At 36.0% G+C, this 18,872-nt stretch overlaps 1 long non-coding RNA gene across 1 annotated transcript; it reads left to right on the plus strand.

Annotated features, from left to right (window-relative positions):
* Window positions 1–3,471: 3,471 nt before the first annotated feature.
* On the plus strand, window positions 3,472–8,986 carry LOC118763808. The gene is made up of 2 exons (XR_004999557.1): window positions 3,472–5,999; window positions 8,723–8,986. It is a non-coding gene; the product is annotated as an uncharacterized LOC118763808 (long non-coding RNA).
* The last annotated feature ends 9,886 nt before the right edge of the window (window positions 8,987–18,872 follow it).

Raw genomic sequence — 18,872 nt, forward strand, 5'->3', positions numbered from 1 at the left:
ATATATATATATATATATATATATATATATATATATATATACATAATGCATACATACATACATACATACAAAATTAAGAGGTATGACCACCAAGGTGATCTCCTAATATGCTAAAGAAAGACGTTTATATTTAGCATATTAGGAGTCCACCTTGGTGGACATTCCTCTTAATTTTGTATGTAATATAATTTTTAATCTTTGGACTTTTTAAATATACTAAGCCGCTGGTTTTAATTGATTAATATCAATTTCTAGACTCATTATTTAATTTTTATATACATACATGTGTGTGTATATGTGTGCTTGTGTGTGTATGTGTGTGTGAGTAAAAAAGGTTGAATTAAATTTCGTCCTTTAATTTGGAGGATTCCAAAACAGATTTCTAATATAATTTCTTCAAATTTTGCTGGTAGCTTACTTGCGTAAGTTTGCCAGTACGAAAATGATACTTGTATATGGTTTGCTGTGAATTTATGGAAAGGAATGTCATAAAACTCAAAAAATTTGTTAAAAATGGATAAGAGAAGATGTTAAAATGTAAGAGAATTTTAAATCATGCAGACGATCGTTTCGAACAGCGATAGAAAAAATCTGCAAATTCATGGGTAAGCAAAAATAATTTATTTATATATCACTGTACTTATCAGTGCAAGAAGTATAAACAATGTTTTTTTTACAAAGGAATTGATAAAGGAAATAGCAGAGTAGGATTTTGGAGATTCATATTTATCCATATGAGACAGAAAGAAGAGTTGTGAGTCCAGTTAGGTATTAACTAAAACTAAAGGCTATTACAGTTATTTGAAAATATCCGTCAAAGAGGTTTTAGAGGGCATTCCCTCTATAAATGAGTAAGGAGATTTGTCGTTCATACTCTAAACAAGACGCGTAGGGTAAAGGTTGTATAGAAATAGTCCACTGGAAAGGCTTGGCTATATTTGAATTGAGATATGAACTTACAGTTAGAAACAATACTAAGTGTGGTGCATATTTAGAAAAAAATTTTTATACATGAGGATAAAGTTGATATATATATATACATATGTATATATATATATATATATATATATATATATATATATATATATATTTGCCTCTTACTTGCCAGTCGTTGGACTGTGGCCATGCTGGGAGCACCACTATGAAGTGTTTACTGAAGCGAATTAACCCTGCTTTTAAATTTGGTACTTGTTCTACCGCCTTCTTTTGTCAAACCGTTAAGTTACAAGATACAGGGAAGTGAACAATCTAAGATCGGTGGAGAGGGAACAAACAAAAAAAAATCATATACAAAGATATAAATACGTACGTAGCGCACACAGACACTTACATATATAATATTTAGTTGACATTCAAATATGTTCCAGACACATTTGACGTGTACTATAGATGTATTTGCTTCTATTTGCCTTTCAGAACTTTTCTCGCTTCTTCACTAGCATCAAACCATATACGGAGGGCTTCCATATAACTTTCGGTTGCCATTTTACTCCTAAAGCATTGGTTGATCCGTGGCTATGACATAGGTTACTTGCCCAAGATGTCATCACACTATAAGACTGAATTCGAAACCACTTAGTTGCGAAGCGAATTTCTTTACCACAAACCATACCTGCGCCCGATACATACATACAGATATGTAGGTATATATATAGAGAGAGGGAGGGAGGGAAAGAGAGAAAAGAGATTAATAGATAAATATATATGTATGTTTATGTATATACATGTATATATGTATGTATATATATATGTGTGTATTTATATATATATATATATATATATACAGGTATTTTATATATATATATTTATATATATCTTCAATGCTAATTGTCCATAACAAAATTCACTTTAAAAATAAAATCGTTAAGTGAAAAATACTTATATATTATTAATGATGATAATTATGTTTCCATGTTTTTTTTTACTGTGAGTTTAAGCAATGATCGTTGTTGTTGCTATCATTATTATTATCATCATTATTATTATCATTATTATTATTATTATTATTATTATTATTATTATTATTTAGTAATTTCCGGTCTAAGCAACACTGACAAAAGTGTCAAACGCTTTATCTGCTGTCAGTGTCATAAACTGAACATTAATAGCTAACAAAGTGGTCATTAGCTGCAAGAGAAATTAACAGCAGGATTAAAACTGCGACAGCAGCAGCAGTGGCAGCAGCAGCAGCAGCAGTAGTAGTAGTAATAGTAGTAGTAGTAGTAGTAGTAGTAGTAGTAGTAGTAGTAGTAGTAGTGGCAGTGGTGGTGGTGGTGGTGGCGGCGGCAGTGGTGGTGGTGGTGTTGGTAGTGGTGATAATTGTTATAATGGTAGTAGTTTTATATATAATAGTGATGGTGGCAGTGCTAGTAGTAGTAGTAGTAGTAGTAGTAGTAGTAGTAGTAGTAGTAGAGTAGTAGTAGTTATAGTAGCAGTAGTAGTGGTGGTGGCGGTAGAAATAGCAGCAGTAGCAGGAGCATTAGTAGTAGTAGCAGCAGCAGCAGCAGCAGCAGCAGCAGTAGTAGTAGTAGTAGTAGTAGTCAACATGTGTTTTTTGCTAGTTGTTCCTCTCTTTTTGTTGTTGTTACTGTTGTTGTTGGTATTGTTACTGTTGCTCTCACTTGGTGTTGTTGCTGTTGTTGTTCTGGTTATTGCTGTGGAAGACTTTCAAAATTGATGATTAACATGGCGTATAATTGAATGTTGAGTTAGTTTCTATTTCGTTCGTATATTATTTTTTGACATTTTTCTCTTCTTTTTTTTTTAATCACGCTTTTATTTATAACATTCTTTATTATTATGGTTTTCTTATTTACTTCATATATGTATGTTTTAGTGTACGCGTGTTTGCTTGAACATGCGAGTGCTCCTCTGTTTGTGTGGACATGTGTCTAAATTTCAATGTATGCATTCTTCAGTATATGTATTGTATGTATTGTATGTATGTATGTACTGATATGCGTACATGGATGAGTGTGTCTCTGTCTTTATATGTCAATTTAAACTTGTGCCTATTTGTCTATATGTATGTAAACGTGTGTCTGTATATATACGCCTGTGTTCCTGTATGTATGAGTGCATATCTCTAAGGTTCTATATGTATGTATCGCTAGGCCTAAATACATTGATATATATATATATATATATACATACATACATACATACATACATACATACATACATACATACATACATACATACATACATACACGCATATTCATTCATATATGTGGACATATATATATATACACACATATATATATAAATATTCATATATATATATATATATACATATATATATATACATATATATATATACATATATATATATACATATATATATATTTATATATATATACACACAGACACACATATACGTATATATATATATATATATATTGCGTTACATACATATATGTGAGCATGTATGTACGTGTGTGTTTCTGTGTTTGTGTGTGCGCGCTTGTGTGTGTTTGTGTGCATGTGTGTGTGTTTGTGTGTGTTTGTGTGTGAGTGTCTGTATGTCACTGTGTGTTTACATGTACGCATAGAGAGACGTGTGCGAGAAAAGCGCCCTGGCACGAATCATTACATTTCATTAGCTCCTAGGAAGTATATTGACTGGCTAGATAAGTCTCCATGCTAATACGCTCACAACAAGACACATGTCTGCTAATGGTTTGTCTCCGTTTTCAATTCACTTACATGACACCGACAGAGATGAAGCGAAATGACCTCAATGGACGTAAATGTTGTTGTTGTTGTCATCGTCGTCGTGGTTCTTGTTATCGTCATCATCATCATCACCACCACCGTTGTTGTTGTTGTTGTTGTTGCTGTCTGTTCTTGTTTTTGCTGTTCTTGTTATTGCTACTTCTGCTGTTGTTACATTCATCTTTTCCTGCCGCGGAAAGACGCACTTTTAAACAGTTCCGTTATGGATTACCTTAAGTGAATATTTTTGAGTATGCGATATAAATAGGCAATATGGAACGAAAACTACGGAACGCATCGTGAAACATGTCAGCAGCAAGCTACCCATAAGCTTTGTTCATTAATAAATTATTTACCTAAAACACAGCCGAGGCGTGAGCATTTTCTGGCTCGTTCCTACATCATCATCGTCATTGTTCGACCGTGGTCGAGACAATGGAATTTACCATGCTACGCCAGACTTCACGGTCCATCATAGCATTACGGAGGTCCTGTTACTGGATGCCTGTATCCCTGGAGGTTACATCAGGGTAGGAGAGGGTGCGCCCTCTGGTATCGCGAGCAGATGGCAATTTCTAATCTTCTCCTCTGGATGCCATCTACTCGTTCCTACACTGGAAGTGTTCGCGGGCTATTTCAGAGCAACAAGCTACCAGTACCTATACACATACTTTTCAGAAATGAGCACAAAGCAAGCATATTCGTGCAGGTTTAAGACACACCTACACTAGTGGCATAAAATTTGGTAGAAGGAAACACGAAAATCAGTTTCTTAAATGTTGGTAACAATGTTGCCTTCGTGACACAGTATAAGCAGGCAGTCAGGGTTGAAGTTACAAAGATTGATATTCGGTCAGCTGCGGTTTCAGTCAACATACAATTTCTTATAACCACCGAATACTACAAGGCCATTCCTGAACTGTTACCAGTTGTAAGTGATGAAGGAACGGTGATGAAGCTTGTATTTCAGGGAAGTAAGTCGACATGTGTGGTAGCAAAAAGTTCTTTCATGTACTATGTGACTTTAGAAACAGTACGTGCATAAAGAAGGAAAGTAGCTGCTCAGGAAATGGCAAGTCTCATAAGTTGCTACAATTCTCAGAGCACCACCGATTGAAGAACAGAAAAATCAGAGGAGATTACCTCTCCTACGATATTGGGAACTGACTTGGCCTCTCCGAAGGATACCACATCTTAACCACAGTGATAAATGATGAAGAGTCGCTAATAGCAGCACTGGCAATAATCCTAACCAATTCCAGCTCCATGAAATTTGTTAAAATCTGTCTTGTCCCTATTCTCAGAAACCGACAAGCGTAGCTTACCTTCGGCCAATAGTAATGCTTCATCATATTGTGACGTGATGCAAGCCACAGAGGAATGGAAAATTACCGGGAAAATTCCTGCTCTAAAGGCGAGTAAAATGCAACAAAAAGACGTCGACTCCAAAAGGTTCCATTTCGCATCTGTTAGATATGCACACCAATCCTTCATTGTCCAAAAATTGAATTGAATGACGTAAGAGAGAATGATATACTGGCTGATGAGAAATAAATAAAGACGGATTACAGGAGATGCTCACGCGACAGACCCCACTCCCTCAAAAATGTCTCCAGAATGTTATCACATGTTTAAGAAGGAAAAAGCCTCAGAGTGCAGCAGGTTCTTTTTCATTTTATTTCGTCTAAACCCAAAAATGTTGAGAATGCACTTTTGGGTGCTTTCTTCATTAGTACATGTAGTGGCATGAACAGAAGAGTGTAATATCTTAACCTGACCTAACCCGTGCATTTCCAAACGTGTGGGCGCATAAATGTTATCTTATGCACTTTTTTAAATAATTTATTATTTTTTTTATAGTTATTCAGTTGTCACATGTCCCAATTTTTATACATATTTTCTAAGTTTTTATTCTTCGTATAGGTTCCTTACTCCATTCTTTCCAAGTTTATGTAACTTGTTTTAATTTCCATGCAGTTTTGTCACCTGCTTTAGTTGTTAACATTTCCGGGTTTTCCCGGAAGAGGCCAGGGAACAGAAGAAAGAAGAAAGAAGACATTCACCCAACACCAGAGCTGAAGTCACCTCCAAAAGGGGAGCCCTGCCACGTCAAAACGGTAGAGGAGTCGGGGCCGAAACCGGATGTGGTTCCTCCTGATGATGTCTTGAGCTAACTGGATCCTATAAAGGAGCTGTTGTGGTAGCAGACCACGAAACACGGTTGTAATTCCTCTGTAGTTGTAAGATTTAAAATGAGCGTAATTGTCCTCAACGGCTAAAGAAAGGTATATCATCGTAGTTCCTTTTAAGAATAATTTTTAAAAACTTTTATTGAATATTTTGGAGTTAGAAAATGAAATCAGTTTTTCTTTTATAAATACTTCCATTTTCATTCTACCCTCTGTTTTTATGTCAAAAAAGAAAAAGCTTCTTTCCTTGGATTCATCCTTAAGATTGCAGTAAACAAATCAAATCTGCCACCAAAGAAAAGGAAGTAAATGGTAAGAATATATTAATGAACACAGAAACAAATGGCAGAACATGTATGTATATGCGTATATACATTACGCGCGCGCACACACACATAACTAACTGAATGACCCGGCGTTTCCCGGGTTACAGCTGTTCATATTCAGATTAGTAAATAATAAATATAAAAAATATATTCTCATAATTATTTCAAAATATCTATATCCTATTAATAAGTACCCAAATTGTAATGATAATAGAACTGAAAATCTGTTAATCTTAAAGCACCTCAGGGCAAACAACATTCATTGTGTAACTTTTTTTGGTGTCGAAATAAATAAATTGTTGCTGCTTCCAACTCGCGAGCAAGCAACATAGAGTTGGCCATGGGAGAAGCATGTAGTAGAAAGATAAAGTGCAACCATCTTTAGAGATTGGCCATGAGATTTGTTAATTGAAATAACCAAAACTTAGTTTGACAGGAAACTGAAGCATCTTAAATTCAAATGGTACATCTGTAGGTATGAGAGGAATTTTTGGAATGAAGACATTTTCTCCTTTGTTATGAATGTTATGACCACCAGTTATGATTGTTGCCTGTAAGAGATGGGGTTTCATGGAAGTAATAATTAAGCGAGTTCCATTAAACGGATGAGATGGGTCAAGATTCCCAAGCAAAATAATGGGAGCACCCAACTTTAGTGTCAAGTTATGCGGCGGAATCCGAATGGGTTTAAGCCATCATCATCATCATCATCATCGTTTAACGTTCGCTTTCCATGCTAGCATGGGTTGGACGATTTTGACTGACGGCTGGCGAACCAGACGGCCGTACCAGGCTCCAATCTTGATCTGGCAGAGTTTCTACAGCTGGATGTCCTTCCTAACGTCAACCACTCTGAGAGTGTAGTGGGTGCTTTTTACGTGCCACCGGCACGGGGGCCAGTCAGGCGGTACTGGCAATGACCTTGCTCGAATCTTTTACACATGCCACCGGCACAGATGCCAATAAGGCGACGTTGGTAACGATCACGCTCGAATGGTGCCCTTTTACGTGCCACCAGCACGGAGGCCAGATAGCCGCTCTGGCAACGATCACGCTCTGATGGTGCTCTTGGCACCCTACTAGCACGAGGCTCAAGTGCCAGTAAGGCGACGCTGGTAGGAAATTCAACAGGGTATTGAGCAACCTGATCTTGATTGAAAAGTAATTTCTGATGTATTTGTTAACGTTTGAAGAAGTTCATGATTGAGTTTATGCACTATTTCATTAGTTGGAGCTAGTATAGCTCTTTCACATAACCAGTTTACATCAGTATAATTGACAGAAAAATTCGGAAATACTTTACCCATAAGATCACTAAGAGAAAGTATCATTTGACCGCATGTAATTTCATGTTGCTGAAGTCTTGACTTGACTGTTTATATCCCATTACCAATCTTATTTATTTACTGCCCATAAAGGGCTACACACAGAGGGGGAAAACAAGGTCAGAGAAACGGATTAAGTCGATTATATCGACCCCAGTGCGTAACTGGTACTTATTTAATCGACCCCGAAAGGATGAAAGGCAAAGTCGACCTCGGTGGAATTTGAACTCAGAATGTAACGGCAGGCGAAATACGGCTACGCATTTCGCGTGCTAACGTTTCTGCCAGCTCGCCGCCATAAGCTCGTATGATCACCTAGTTGAAGTACTCTGATGACCCTTTTAAGATGAAGTCTTTTCACTTGTCTCCAAAGGTAGGATTTTTTTAAGCATGCATTGACCTCATCGGCTTTTGGTCCTTTAGGGATAACTAGCACCGTTTGGCGAAAATCATCTACAAGAAGAACTGTTACTCCTCCTATGAGCGTGCTATTGTTTTTTTTATATCTTGGAAGGTACAGCCAAGCATCTCTGAAGCTCCACAATGTGACAGTGGACTCATGCCAAACAATGAGGTAAGTTTTTTGGAGAACTGTGGCCATTGCAGAGTTTGGGGAAATATTGCACATTTGAGATTCTTTCATTGCATGGTTTAGAGGGAGCTTGAAAATGGAAGATGCAGTTCTTCCACCGTTGAGGAGGGTAGCCGCAATACCAGAAGATGCAACGCTGGAAGAAGGTTAGATTTTATTTCCTCCCATTTTTCGATTGCAGACGAAAGTGACAAAAAGATCTGGTTTTCCCATGTCCTGACATATGTCATAGCATCTTGTGTTCGTTCATGCATATATCGAGGACCATCTGTGAACGATGATGAGAGGATTATAAGTTGTCCCGTGTTTTGAATATCAACATCTATTCTCAGAGCATCTTGGAGATGAACATAATTTTTAGCACTTAACTTTTTCTTATTGCTACGAATGTTGAGGAGACGTTGACTCTCAACTTTTGCATAGATATCAACCAAGTATTACTGAAATAGATCACGATATAAGTGTAATTGATTTGAATGTTCTGGTTTTAACATCAGTTGGTAAGAATTGAAGTCATTTGACGACACCTTTTTGTTTGTAACTGGTTCTATATGCTATAAAATACTTTTTTTTCAGGGAATATTTCCAAAAGAAATATTCCAGCGTCGGAAATTCACCAATTTAACAAAAATAACTATGATTCACCAATATTACGAAGTACAGAAAGTCAACATTTATGTGGAAGATGTACTAACTGCCATAAAATTCAGGATTGAATGTGACGATGAAGAAAGTCAAGCTCCAAGAAAATTCAGAAGACATGATTCAATTTTTCTTGTAAAAATAATTCATTATTTTACAATTTTTAAACGAACGCTGAATTAAATTTGTAGAAAAGTATATGGTGCTGTTGTGAACGTTAATTAATTTAAAACTTGTTATATATTTTAATTGTGTAAGTTTATATGTAGTGGAATAAATACAGACTAACGCAGTGAAAAGGTTGCGCCGCGTTGAATACTCACCCTGATAAAGCAGCATAGCAGGAATGCAATAAGGACGCGAGGACTTTTAAAAAAGCATTATCTTCAAACTGGTTATAAAGGACTGGAATAACATTTCGGTAGTTATATTGAAAGAACCGCTAAGGCTTTCTACTCCGCTAAGTTTCCGAATTTGTTATAATAACCAGAATAACGTTTTCTCTTTAGATATATTTGCGAGTGTTGTGAGTGCTGTCAAATCAGCAAAATCTTCATGCTGGTTATAAAAACTAGAATAATACTTCAGTACATAAGTAGAGATAATCGTTAATGCTGTTTAAACCACAACTCTCCATGGTGAAAAGGAAAATGCTAACAGTGGTACTTCAAAGTGAACGCTGTTGTTAGTTCAACGTCCAGGCCGCAACTAATCTAAATTCTTTCAAAATTGGCGCGTTTCCCTGTTGGGCGGTACAGTCACATACATATACGAAGACAGTCACACACAGACATACGTTCACGCACACCATAGGAATCTCTGTCCCTCTGTGTATCTGTCCGTATCTTTAGATGTGTGTATGTGTCAGTCGTCACAAAAATGTATGAATACTGACAGACACATATACCTTCACATACACACATACTTATCAGTCATAGGCTTAACGTACGCAACGAACGCGCAAACACACACACACTGACAGGCAAATACAAACTCATATAGAAAATGTGATGTTGCTGTTGTTGTGGTGGTGGTATAAAATGTTGTTTACAATAGGTGACTTATAGAAATATCATAAGGTTGAATTTTTGTAATGCACGTATGTAAATGAAAACAAAGTTTATTTGGTAGCCGAAAGATTACATCATACCTCAAAATCAGCGACTCAGGTTTTGAATCCATAAGTTACATACGCACGCCCCCCCCACACAAACTTTCTTTTATATATTAAGATAACGCTCCATCAGAGCGCAAAAGCAACAGCAGCGGCATGCACTAACGTATCACATCATGCGTAATCAGGAATACCAAAAAATGTTTTTGTGCAAAAGTTTTCTTGAAAAAAATTTGGCAGGGAATATTCTAAAGAAATATCGAAATCTTTACAGGACCCCATAATCCATCACAGAATCATGAAATTGAAGGAAAGTAACCTTTCTGTACCTTGAAAGAATACAGGAATTTTTTTGTCTTATCCAAGAAAGAGTTAGAGAAAATCTTAGCAGATATTAACGATGCTATGAAAGACATAAGGCACTATGTGTGCCATTATTAAATCAGAGTGCAAGGAGAAACTACAAGCCCAAATGGTATGAAGCGCAATTAACCTCTAATTAGTTCCGCAGTATTTGGAAAGAAGAACGTGAGTGTGATCGGAAACATTGGTGACAATGTCTACCCCTGTTTAGTAGTCAGTTTTTTGGTTAATGAGGGGAAATTGGTTAGTGGAAATGTAAAGTCTGGCGACTCATGGTTGGATAGAGTAGGCATGGGTATAGAATCCCTCACGACGCCACAATACAATAGCAGAATAGTGTCGTGTAGAGAGGGTGCTGAGGGAAAGATTTTCAAAGTCTGGATCCAAGATAGACTATCCGGTTGCAAAAACACATGTAAGTAAAACCCATCTAAGTTATTTTTGCAAAATAACCACAAAGACCAAAAGCAAGAATATACCGTTGTTATCGGTCCTATAGCGATAACAGACATAGCTTGTGAGTCTGTAAATGAATCACCCCGCTTCGTTATGACTAGGAGGGGTAACAGTCGATTACAACTATCCCAGTGCTTGACAAGTGTTTCATTTTCTCGACCACGAGAAGATGAAAAGCAAAGTTAACCTAGGCGGATTTGAACAGAGAACGTTAAAATCCGGAAGAAATGCTAATAAACATTTTGCCCGATGTACTAACGATTCTACCAACTTGCTGCCTTAATAATAATAATAATCCTTTCTAGTATAGGACCAAGACCTGACATTTGTGGAGAGGGTATTAGTTGATTACATCACCCCTAGTGTTTCACTGGTACTCAATGTATCGGCCCCGAAAGGTTGAAAGGTAAAGTCAATCCCAGCAGAATTTTAACTCAGAACGTAATGACGGACGAAATGCCGCTAAGCATTGTGCCCGGTGCGCTAACGGATCTGCTATCTCGCCATCTTAATAATAATAATAATCGTTTCAAATTTTTACCACAAGGGCAGCAATTTCGGGGGAGGGGATGAGTTGACTACATCAATCACAGTATTCGACTGGCACTTATTTTATCGACCCCAAAAGGATGAGAGGCAAAATCGACCTCGGTGGAATTTGAACTCAGAACGTAGCGGCAGACGAAATACCTATTTCTTTACTACCCACAAGGGGCTAAACACAGAGAGGACAAACAAGGACAGACAAACGGATTAAGTCAATTATATCGACCCCAGTGCATAATTGGATAGCAATAATAATTATTTCTACTCTAGGCCCAAGTCCTAGAAAATTTTATGAGGAGGGGACAAGTCGATTGCATCGACCCCAGTGCGTAACTGGTACTTATTTTATTGACCCCCGAAAGGATGAAAGTTAAAATCGGCCTCGGCGGAATTTGAACTCAGAAGTAGCGGCAAACGAAATATGCCTAAGCATTTCGCTCGGCGTGCTAAAGATGTTTCCAACTCGCCGTCTTGGATAACAATAATAATAATAATAATAAGGACGACGACGGTGGTGATGATAACAATTCTTTCTTTATAAATAATTCGCTTAAACTAAGAAAAAAAATCTCTTTCAGTAAAGTAAAATGAATGGACCAACAAAAACTGGTCAAATTGTTTCGCATTATTTTCTTGTATCGATACCTTTACGTAGTGATTTCAAATCCCAGAGGGATCGCGATGCTTTTCATCGTTCCGAAGTCGATTAAGTAACACCATTGAAGCACTAAACTGGATATAATTGAAGATACTTTCTTCCAAAATTTATCACCATGTGGCTACGCTGAATTTCTTTATATTTCTTTATATTGTTTTATTCACTTTATATTGTTTTTATTGTTAACTTCACTGCTGCTCCTGATGTGTTTCTTTTTATTTGTTTAACCGTTTGAACTAAAGAATTGAAACATTAACATTCGAAGAGTAAAAATAACAAAAAATGTAAGTAAAATATAATTGTTGTTGTGGGCTGTTTAGTCTCATGTTAGCTCTGTCTGAAGAAGCTCTATGATCAAAGACGTTCCAATAATGACTATCCCGTCTTTCTCTTGGGATTTACATATCTAATTCTAAATTCTATAACACCATTTAAAAAAAAATAACATTTAGGAGTCAGAAGAAAGGAACGGACACATTATCAAGATTCTTACTGAATTTACAATCAACCATAACGTTATTTAATATAAAATATAAAGTCTCTTGCTTTGCAATTCTTTGCACTACCAATAAATGTAACTTTTTAGCTTTGTACTGGTGTAACTTCTTGGTAGAGTATTTGTTTCAGGTGCAAATAGTGATACAATCATTCCACAAGTTAATAGTCATGAAATTCTGCAACGATATCAGTCATTCAGTATGCCTAAAATAAGAAACACGAATCGTCCTAGTTAGGGCATCATTGATCAGAGGTCTGCTCAGTCGGGGCTGATATTGGATAACATGATTAACGTCATCATCGAAAACAACAACTGTTTCAAATCCCAACTGACATCACATATCAAACAAAATTGTCTACGAACGGATCCTTAGTCAGAATTCGAACGCATATATCCAATAGAGCAATTACAATTTAATTTTCCCGAATAAGTCTACTCCATCACGCTCTACCCCAAGCCGAACATCAAGAAAAGGAGCTGCAATCTCAGATTCACTATCAATAGTTGGCTTAAGGATTAATATGATTAATGGCGAATCATTTCCTTTGCATACTACTACCTAGAAAATATTAACATGTAGCGTACTTTTAGGATGGATTCTGAGACGAATCAGAATGACAAAATAAGAAATCACATTAGTCCTGTGTAGAACATTCTCAGCCGTCTGTACAACTGTTCTCAGCAGTAGTCGCTGTATGATTTAAACTGAAGACAGAACTTGGAACAGTCCAATACTGTACGTCATGATTGCCTCAATGCAACAAATGTGTTGCTGGAATTGGTTGCAAGAACCAAGTCTACTAACCGGAATGAAGTGAGAAAGAAATATATATATATATATATATATATATATATATATATATATATATATATAATTTTAATCCAAACGGGAAAACAAAAAAACAACAACAATGGAACAATTACAGTATTATTATTAATAGGCGCTCAGGAAATGGAAGCAGGAAGGTATGACGTTTCGAGCGGAGCTCTTCGTCGGAAACATATATATATATATATATATATATATATATATATACTTTATTTAAAGCAGCGGAAAATTCTACAAAACCTGTTACTCTGAGTTTCACGTCCTCGTTCGTCGGACAATTTTTGTTAGAGTATATATATATATAAATATATATATATATATATTGTTGTATTTAGGAATGGTCATTTTGCCAGTTTAGCCAATAAAAACACACGCACTATATATTTGGTGTTACTTTGATTCAGCGTTATTTATTTTTTACATTAATCTTAATCTTATTTCGGCCAGAGTCCTTTCGTCACACTTCTGTGACCTCATCAGTGGTCCTTTGCTTTTTTATTTCTTATTTGTGTGTCTCTCCTTACTAACGGTCAGCCATTTTGTATTTTGTATTCCTTTTGTAAGTGTCTTCATTTGCGCATGCGTATTCTTCTACGTGTGTCTATATTTAGTTAGTGTGCGTTTGGGAGGGGAAGTGCCCGTAATAATAATAATAAATAATAATAATAATAATAATAATAATAATGATAATAATAATAATAATATATAATAATAATAATAATAATAATAATAATAATAATAAGTAGGTGTAAACACATGAGCAAAATAAAAATAAACAACAACAAATTACACGAACGTATATAAACAGGAGATACAAATATTACAGGCACTCCCCCCCACTAACTAAACAAACACGCATACACACGCACACACACACACACACACACACACATATATATATATACGACGGGCTTCTTTCAGTTTCCGTCTACCAAATCCACTCACAAGACTTTGGTTGGCCCGAGGCTATAGTATAAGACACTTGTCCAATGTGCCACGCAGTGGAACTGAACCCGGAACCATGTGGTTGGTAAGCAAGCTACTTACCACACAGCCACTTCTACGCCTATATATATATATATATATATATATATGTGTGTGTGTGTGTGTGTGTGTGTGTGTGTGTGTGTGGTGTGTGTGTGTGTGTGTGTGTGTGTGTGTGTGTGTATTTTGATATCTATGCTCACACAGACGTAAAGAGGCACAGAAAAACCGATGCAACCACACACAGATACGGAGAAAGAGAGAAGAGGAAAGAAAGTAGGAAGGTGAGGGGAGAGAAAGAGAGTGAAAGGCGGAGATTTTGGAATGGCTAGCTCTAAATTTTAGCAAAGAGAATTATGTTAAACGCCAAACTGGTATCCACTGCATGTGCTAGGTGACCCATTCTCCCTAACCCCAGCATTTGGAAACATAATTTAAGTTAGTTTAGTTTTCAAATCAAAGTATTTCAAGGCCTGTAGCTTCTTGATACCTTGTTGAAAACTTGATAATATCAATATGGGTTGAATTAAAGGTATTCAGGAAACAAAGGCGGCGATCTGGCAGAAACGTTAGCACGCCGGACGAAATGCGTAGCCGTATTTCATCTGCCGTTACGTTCTGAATTCAAATTCCGCCGAGGTTGACTTTGCCTTTCATCCTTTCGGGGTCGATAAATTAAGTACCAGTTACGCACTTGGGTCGATGTAATCGACTTAATCCGTTTGTCTGTCCTTGTTTGTCTTCTCTGTGTTTAGCCCCTTGTGGGTAGTAAAGAAATACGTATTTCGTCTGCCGTTACGTTCTGAGTTCAAATTCCGCCGAGGTCGACTTTGCCTTTCATCTTTTCGGGGCCGATTAAATAAGTACCAGTTACGCACTGGGGTCGATGTAATCGACTTAATCCGTTTGTCTGTCCTTGTTTGTTCTCTCTGTGTTTAGCCCCTTGTGGGTAGTAAAGAAATTGGTATTCAAGAAATAGCTGGAGTGTTTAATTCTAGAGATCCCAAACGAACTGCAACAAATAAAAATTAAGACCGTAGAGTCAAACTAAATTCTTCACAAAAGGAGAAAAAGAAGGAAAGCCACAGAAATGTAAAATTAGAGGCAAAAATGAAAAGAAGCAAATACTGATGTGCTACAGTATGGTCGCTGCCTATGGGCTAACGCAACTAACAGAGCATATATGTGTGTACTTATAAATATTTTAAAATAACGAATCAGCCAGTGACTGCAGACAAGAAATATACAAATGACATATTTCAAGTGCGTAATAATAAAAAGTTAAGTGCACATAGCATCTTTTATATCTCATATAATTTAAATTTATACTTTAACCTATATTTAGTCATTTATATTAAATACAATCGTCGTATATTTATTATCACGGTACCGTAACCAATTGGCTGCTATAAAACACTGACATATTCGTACTTAGACCAAGAGAAACGCATACGCGTCAATAAGGGAAATAAAAAAACAGAAAAAAGTGGCAAGCTGCGACTCGTACACAGATTTTTTAGTGTTATGAGGCCGCGAGAGACCGTGTCAGTTTAGTGAGGAACAAAAACGTGAATTAAATTGAAGAATTTGTCAAATTTAGGTCTTCGACGCCGCTGGGGGAATATCGCCGAATAGGAGACAGAATTCTCTGTATGAAATGACCAAACTGAAAGATGAGCCCTCCTCATTATGACAGCTTGTTATTTTTTCTCTTTCCCTCTCTCATTCTTTCTCTCTTCTTTCTTTTTCATTTCATTTCATTTAGATAATCATTATTTATAATTTATTATTTATTAGTCTATTTTAGTTATTTCTTTTCGCTTAGGTCATTTAATCATTTAATTATATATCTATTTATTTTATTGCTGTTTACTATTAGCCTTCTGAAATTTTTAATAGTGAATCCTCTTAATTGACCATCATATATTAATGAAAATCACGACATTCACAAACACATGTATATACATACATATACATGTATATGTATGTATATTCATTTATATATGTATACATATGTATACATACATGTGTATATATATATAAATATATATATATGTATATATATATACATACATACATATATACATATACATACATACACACATAAATACATACATAGATACATACATACATATATATATATATATATATATATGTATATGTAATATATATATATATATATATTATATATATATATATATATAAATATATATATATATATATACATGTATATATTATATATATATATTATATATATATATATATATATTATATATATATATATGTACATAATCTACTTTCACACATACTTACAGATAGATACATACACATTTATGTGCTTAAACACATTAATGCATGTCCATAGACAAACATGTGCATGTACAGAGAGAAACACAAGAAAAACTACATGCACACATACATACATGCGTACATACGTGCATACGTTAGTGCAGACATACATACATACATACATACATACATATATACACACATACATTGCATACATACAACTGTGCTTATGTATTTTAATGTTACATGCACAGACGTAAACGTTTTCTAAGTAGAATATAATCTTCATCGTAGTCTCGATTCAAATGAAGAAATGACAGTATTAAGGGAGAGATGATTCCAGGAATGCTGGAATGTGATATACACGTAATTGAACACTTCCTAAATACAGAAACACACACATGCGCATTCACAAACACTATACACAAACATAGAGGTACCCACAAAATACAAAGACATACAGCTTCTATCCGCATGAGACCCAACAAGTGAACAGCTATGTGGCCACTCATGATGCTAAAAGCAGCAAATACCTTGCCGTTTTCTTTCTTCGCAGAAAGGACGTAACAGATAATGTAGTCCTATGCATGCAAAAGGACGTGCTAGTCATGGTTGGAATGCCTTTGACTATGGGTTTGGTCAATCAGGGCTGACCTGGGGCTAAACAATCACACGATTCATTACACATACGCACACTCACAAACGGCTGCAAGCATTTACAGGCGTGCACATACTCAGACTAACACATCGATATTTACACATACAAAACACTCGAAGAAAAAAATATTCATAGCAACATGTCTGTCCAACCGTGACTGAAGACGATATCGCTGGCCAGTAAGAACATCGTGTACTCAGTAAATTTAGACTTTACACTTGTTGCTCCACTGGGGACTGATGAGCCTTGCTTTCAATAATCATACACGCCCGCAGATATTGCTGACCAAACTTACCCCATTCACTACCAGCGGTGCGTTTTCGAGTAGCCCGTTTAAATTTTGCATGAAATATGTTTTTTCGAAAATACCCACTTCTTCCTTTATGGTGATCACAAGGATTGCTTTCCTATTTGACCTCACGTATTTCACACGCTTTCAACGAAGACATTACACAATACTTAAATAGCAGTCTTGGTTTCTGACGGAGTCACTCTCCACAAAGAAATTTGCCATATAGCATGTGTTTAGGGATAACCCAATCAATCATTCAAATAAGCTGCCCATTCCAACGTAAACAGCGCTTGTGAACAATGATATCTCTGGATAAATAGCGGAATTAATTTTGCTTTCCATACATTAAACTAACGTAATATTAAACTGCATTAACCTAACGTAAAAGGCAAAGATGTGATAGCTATCTAGATACAGATTGACAAAGCCGATGTACTGATCGAACTGACGTGTGTATTTTATAGAATAAAAGCATACACAAGCAGACAACAAGTATCAGATTATTATAAATGATATATTTATATTAATGTTATATTGATATATGTTATACATGCATACATGGTGGCTGCCCCCTCGTTATCGAGTATGGCCATTGCACGAAGCTTAATAAATGTTGTTATCGTGCAATGCCTGTTCAAGAAGATATTTTTTTAAGTGAGGAAAGGCTATGCACTGAGTCAATCCCACTCAGCAGCCATAATCCGAAAAGAAGAAGAAGTCAACATCAGCGATAACCACTGAGCCGCAGCTTTTATGTCGGAGTTATCCCAGTTTCCTGAGTTACCTTCTCCTAGAAGGATGCCCTAACAACGGCTGGGAGTCCTTCACTCCCAATGGCTTAACCGCGCGATCGGGTATTCAGTCCGATTATTTCTATGTCCCCGCACATGCATACATACATACATACATACATACATACATACATACATACATACATACATACATACATACATGCAATAGGGCCTCTGAGTGTCAAACACTTTGCAAAATCTATTATTATTATTCAGAGGCAATGCTTAAAGATACTTGTCCAAGGTGCATGCAGTAAAATCGAAACCTCAACTGCATGGTTCCAAAACAGACTTCTTCTTCAACATGCAAGTATCTTTATCGCTACTTTATTTATTTATTTGAAATACTAAGCAAGAGAACGAAGAATATTTAGCATATCTGTCTTAGAAGAAAACGCATTCAAATATACACTCAAGCATAGAATATACGTCATACAATAAATAAATAAATTAATAAATAAATAAATAGATAAATAAACAAATAAATGTTGGTTCTTTAACGGAAAAAGACAGATATCAAAGGCTAGAAATAGACTTACATATTCGAGAAAAATAATGCTAGACTGGGGGAGAAATTGAACGACAATACAAACATCTACATATAC

This window comes from Octopus sinensis, linkage group LG6 (assembly GCF_006345805.1).
Source record: "Octopus sinensis linkage group LG6, ASM634580v1, whole genome shotgun sequence".
Taxonomy (NCBI): domain Eukaryota; kingdom Metazoa; phylum Mollusca; class Cephalopoda; order Octopoda; family Octopodidae; genus Octopus; species Octopus sinensis.